The sequence below is a fragment of the Mus pahari genome, chromosome 2, assembly GCF_900095145.1.
Source record: "Mus pahari chromosome 2, PAHARI_EIJ_v1.1, whole genome shotgun sequence".
Taxonomy (NCBI): domain Eukaryota; kingdom Metazoa; phylum Chordata; class Mammalia; order Rodentia; family Muridae; genus Mus; species Mus pahari.
In genome coordinates this window covers 163,317,540-163,321,947 of record NC_034591.1, presented here as the reverse complement: position 1 = coordinate 163,321,947, position 4,408 = coordinate 163,317,540, and positions in this window count along the sequence as shown.

Below are 4,408 nucleotides of genomic sequence, written 5' to 3'. Positions count from 1 at the left end.
TCTTCCTTTGTTCTCACAATCCCCTTTCTAGTTTCATCTCTCTCTTCCTCTCTCTCTCTTTCTCTCTCTTCTCTCTCTCTCTCTCTCTCTCTCTCTCACACACACACACACACACACACACACACACACAAACTTACACACTCATGAGCACACATTCCCATATGCATGCACACCAATTAAAAAGTTTTATTATTTTCACTTGGGAGGCATATGCAGGCAGATTTCTAAGTTTAAGGCCAGCCTGGTCTACAGAGTGAGTTCCAGGACAGCCAGGACTACACAGAGAAACCCTGTCTCAAAAAACAGACAAACAAATAAACAAAAAGTTTTATTTATATTATTATTACTTTTTATTTTGCATGTATTTATTTAACAGATAAAGGCACTTGTCACCAACCTCATGAGTTGAGTTTGATCACTGGATTCTATGTGATAGAAGAAACTTAACTTCTGGTAATTATCTTCTTACTTCCACACGGCATGCTTCAAACTCATACACATATAACACACATATAATAAAAATATATAATTCTAAGAAAATTCCATTCTGTGTCTGCACCATGGTTTCTTTCTGTATTCATCTGTTGATGAACAGCTGGCTGCTTCCATTTTCTGGCTATGGTGAGTGAGCATGGTGGTTGCAGGTATGTCTTCAAGACCTTAGGTGCACATCCAGGAGTAGGAAAGTTGGTTCAATGCTTTCTTTAGCTTAACATGTTTTTTTTGTTTTTTTTTAAATACGTATTTATTGTTATATGTAAGTATACTGTAGCTATCTTCAGACACACCAGACGAGGGCGTCAGATCTCATTACGGATGGCTGTGAGCCACTATGTGATTGCTGGGATTTGAACTCAGGACCTTCAGAAGAGCAGTCAGTGCTCTTAACCATTGAGCCATCTCATTAGCCATAACATGTTTTCTTTAATCACTTTTGTTTATGTTGTGTGGTTGGGGTGGGGTGGGGTTGGGATTCATCATGGCATGTCTGGGGAGGTCAGAGGACAACTTGCAGAAGTCAGTTCTCTACTTCCACCTTGTGCATCCTGGAGGTCAAACCCAGATTGTAAAGCTTGGGAACAAGCAATCTTGCCAGTGCCTGTTTTCAGCTTTTATTTTAGAAACTTCTTACTGATTTCCATAGTGATTATATGAGTTTACATTCTTTTTCTTTCTTTTCTTTCTTTCTTTCTTTTTTTTTTAAATTATGCTTATGGTTGTTTGACCCTCATGTATGTTTGTAGACTGTCAGGTTCAAAGGGCAAAACACTCCACCCCATCTCCATCTTTGTTAGGGTTACTGTTGTTGTAATGAAACACCATGACCAAGGCAGCTTGGGGAAAAAAGAGTTTCTTTATCTTACCATTCCCCTTCATAGAAGGAAGTCAGGATGGGAACTCAAATAGAGCAGAAATCTGGAGTCAGGAACTGATACAGAGGCCATGGAGGAGTGCTGCTTACTGGCTTGCTAATTAATCATGGCCTGCTCATTCTGCTTTCTTATAGACTTTAGGACTAGCAGCTTAGGGGTGGCACCACTCATAATGGGCTGTGCCCTCCCCCAAAAATCACTAATTAAGAAAATGCCCTATAGGCTTGTCTTATGGAAGCATTTCATTTTCTTTTTCTTTTTCTTTCTTTTCTTTTCTTTCTCTCCTTTTTTTTTTTAATTTATTTTTTTATGTATATGAGCACACTGTGGCTGTAGCTGTCTTCAGACACACCAGAAGAGAGCATTGGATCCCATTACAGATGACTATGAGTTACCATGTGGTTACTGGGAATTGAACTCAGGATCTCTGGAAGAGCAGTCAGTGCCCTTAACCACTGAGCCATCTCTCCAGCCCAGGAGGCATTCTCTTAATGAAGTTTTCCTTCCTCTCAGATAACTCTAGCTTGTGTCAAGATGACATAAAACTAGTCAGCACCTCCCTCCCCCAAAAAGGGCAGGCCAAATTGAGTCTAGGCCCAGCTCAACCCATACTACGGGGGAATGTCTAGTGGTTAAATAGAACTAACATTCCTCAGGGACTTGTGAAACTGGTTTCCGTGTCTCAAAATGGGTAACACACCGCTCTCCACTGATGTGTACCTGTGGCTGCTTGTCAAAGCCCATGCTGGCCTCTAGGCTCCCTCAGTCTCTACAAAAATTTCAATTACCCTGGCCTGGGCCTTCTCACTTCCCCAGGGGTCTCTCTTTCCAGATATCCTTTTTCAAGAGCTTCCCCCGCTGCCCCTCCTATTGTCCCTTCTCTCACTGATAGCCCTGGCAGCCATATTAAGTCTGTTTCTCTTACTGGTGATCTCTGGCCATTCTCACTATTCTTTCTCTTGTTATTCTCTATCTTCTTGCTATGGCCACTTTTCTCCCTCCCCCTACGCTCTCTCTTGCTCTCCTGCTCCTTAGCACTGGCAATATTCAGTCTGCTTTTTCTTTCTGCTCTGGACTCTCTTTTACCTACCACAAACACCTTTGCCTTAACCATATCATGGAGCAGTCATGTTGGCAAGCTCTTTACTGTGGCCCCTAACATACCCGGGCCACTTGTGCGGCTGGTGCTCAGGGAGGCCAGAAGAAGGTATCAGATTCTCTGGAACTGGAATTACAGAATTCTGAGGCACCGTGTGGATTCAGGGAACCAAACTCAGGTCTTCTGTAAGAGCTTTAAATTAGTGATAACTGCTAAGCCATCTCTCCTGCCCAAGTGTACATTTTTTTTTTTTTTGGGAAAGGGTTTCTTTGCATAGCCCTGGCTGTCCTGGAACTCACTCTGTAGACCAGGCTGGCCTCAAACCCAGAAATCCACCTGCCTCTGCTTCCCAAGTGCTGGGATTAAAGGTGTGCGCTACCACGCCCGGCTCCAAGTTTATATTCTTTTGTCATTTAGGTTTACAAAAACAGTTGATAGTGACACATCATTTAACAGATGTTTGTTAGGCATCTGTGGTGGTTGACACTGATTGTCAATTTGACAGAATTTAGAGTCACCTAGGAGACAAATCTCTGGACACTCACTTCTGTGAGAGCCCTATCTGTGGGTGGCACCATTTTTCTTTAGACTGGGGTTCAAGACTGGAGAGAGAGAGTGGGGGAAGAGAGGGAAGGAGGGAAGGAGGGAAGGAGGGAAGGAGGGAGGGAGGGAGGGAGGGAGGGAGAGAGAGAGAGAGAGAGAGAGAGACAGAGAGACAGAGAGACAGAGAGAGACAGAGAGAGACAGAGAGAGACAGAGAGAAAGAGAAGGTAAGCCAAGTACCAGCATTCATTGTATTCTGCTTGCTGACTACAGATGACACTCCTGCCCCCAAGACAGGATTTCTATGTGTAACAGAGTCTTGGCTGTCCTGGACTCGATTTGTAGAGCAGGCTGGCCTCAAACTCACAGAGATCTGCCTGCCTGTGCTTCCCACGTTCTGGGGCTAAAGGTGTGAGCCATCATGCCTGGTCCTTAAAGGGTTGTTAGCAGGTACTTGTCACAACAGTGAGGAGAGCGACTGATAGAGCTTCTGTTTTTGTAGTGTGGAATATAAATTCCAAGATGAAACTGGTTGTGCTGAGCCACACTCCTTCACCTTTGGGGGCATGGGAAGCCCTCAGTCTTTAGGGTTGAGGTTACATGTGGTGTCCTTGCTCTCCATAGACCAAAACTATAAGAGTCAGCTCTCAGCCTCATCCAGATTCTGGGCTCTAACACATACCCGAAGTAGAAATTAGTATGTAGCTTAAGAAGTATTGACAGAGTGATAAAAAAAAAGAGAATACAGAGGAGAAAAAATATTATTTTCTGCCCTTCTCAGTCAGGCAGAGTGGAATGAATTCACAAGGAATGAGAAGGTAGTAGTTTCTCACTTACCAACCACTGAACACTTAACATGGGAGACACTGAAGTTGTTCCCTAACTGCTGACAGACCAGCCTGACTCCATCTTAAGATTAAAAGCCATCTTATTAGAAGGTCAAAATAAGTTCATTCCCATTTTTTGTAAAGCTTGGGTTTGACCATGTCTTGATCTATTTTCTGGAATTTGACATGTTCCACACCCTTTATCCTAACCTAACCTTTACCATGATAGGATAAGAAGTTTTACTAAATAATTTTGATTTGTTCTGCCAAGTTCCTATGTAACCAAAAACCTTTGAAAACCCCTAGCCTTGCAGTCTAGCGGTTCATATAAACCTTCTCTTCTCCTGTGTTTCATGCTATTTTCGCAAACCCTGCTTTAGGGACATAAAGTCTGTCTGACAGAAAATAAAGCTTAACATAATTTGACAAAAAAATTTGGGTAAAATGCTTTTTACTCTTTTTTTTTTTTAATCGAGACAGGGTTTCTCTGTATAGCCCTGGCTGTCCTGGAACTCACTTTGTAGACCAGGCTGGCCTCGAACTCAGAAATCTGCCTGCCTCTGCCT